The 1461-nt window shown below is 32.2% G+C and overlaps 1 non-coding gene across 1 annotated transcript; it reads left to right on the top strand.

Annotated features, from left to right (window-relative positions):
- The first annotated feature begins 331 nt into the window (after positions 1-331).
- On the top strand, positions 332-462 carry LOC114238415 (small nucleolar RNA SNORA18). Its single transcript, XR_003623792.1, has one exon. It is a non-coding gene; the product is annotated as a small nucleolar RNA SNORA18 (small nucleolar RNA).
- Positions 463-1461: the final 999 nt, after the last annotated feature.

The following is a 1461-nucleotide window of genomic DNA, read 5'->3' as shown; positions in this document are numbered from 1 at the left end:
ATACTTAAAAATAAATTCCACATGTCTTTAAGATGTAAATTTTTTAAAGGATAAACGAAAAATGGGAAAATATATCTATAATCTTGGGAGGAGAAAACTGTCTTAACAAAACATAAAACCCAAAACATATTATGTGTATAGCAGAAGACATAAAGTCAAAAAGCAAGCAAATTATGACAAAATATATTTGCAACTGATATAATAAAATTTTATACTTTTACTTTGTATACATATATATCAGTTTATCTGAATTATTTAAATATAGACAAATATATTAAATAGATATATATTCATACAAAGAACCTATCAATCAGTAAAAAACAACCCTATAGTTGAGGTCTGTCCCTATGGGGCTTTTCCTGTAGACTCACATTGTTGGAAATGCCTCACAGAGTAACTGTGTGGTTTTGCTTCACTCACAGAACTATTTGTTAGATCTTTGGAAAGAATTACAAGATCTGCTAAAAGTATGAAAGACCTAGTAGTTAAATTTTTTTACCTTAGGTATTGGCATATCCCACAGTCATTCTTGGGTGTGATAGCTTTGGAGCGAATATGATTTCAACTCATTAGTTTTAGAGGGTATCTGAAACTGAAAACCAGGCAAATCCATCTACTCTGAGCCTATAAGTGGTCCTAAAGTAAATTACATGAAGAAATTAGATCCCCAAGATTCTAGTGGGGAAATGTTTGATGTTATCAATGTGTCCATATTCAAGTGGAGACAAAAGAAGTCCAACTAAAAGAATTATGGGCTAACTGATAGGACAACTGTGGATTAAGCATAGCTTCTTTTTAAAAGGGCTGTCTTGAAGATAAATCCTGACTCAAACTTTGGAGGAACTAAGGTGACCTTGATAGACAGTGGAGGTGATCACATGTAAAATTCTTTAAATAAAAATTTATTGACTTTAGTTGAGGGATAAAGCAAGAGCCTTGGATGAGCATACACATACTACTATATACAAGATAGATAACCAACAGGGACCTACTGTATAACACAGGGAACTCTACTCAATATTCTGTGATAACCTATATGAGAAAAGAATCTAAAAAAGAATAAAAAGGGAATTCCTTGGCAGTCCAGTGGTTAGGACTCTGCTTTCACTGCCAAAGGCATGGGTTCAATCCCTGATTGGGGAACTGAGATCCCACATGCCAAGCAGCACGGTCATTAAATAAATAAATAAATAATAAAAAAGAATAAATATATGTATATGTGTTAAATATAACTGAATCACTTTGCTGTACACCTGAAACTAACACAACATTGTAAATCAACTATATTCCAATAAAATTAAAATATTTTTAAAAATTTATTAACTTTAAATAATTTGCCTAATGTTATAAATAATATTTTTAAACCCTTTATACTATAAAAAAAATTGACCATCTGATTAAAAGTTACCCAACTGGGGCTTCCCTGGTGGTGCAGTGGTTGAGAAGCCGCCTGCCAATGCA

This window comes from Balaenoptera acutorostrata, chromosome 11 (genome assembly GCF_949987535.1).
Source record: "Balaenoptera acutorostrata chromosome 11, mBalAcu1.1, whole genome shotgun sequence".
Taxonomy (NCBI): Eukaryota; Metazoa; Chordata; class Mammalia; order Artiodactyla; family Balaenopteridae; genus Balaenoptera; species Balaenoptera acutorostrata.
Note: the sequence above shows the minus strand (reverse complement) of the source record. Positions and strands in the feature narration are given on the sequence as shown.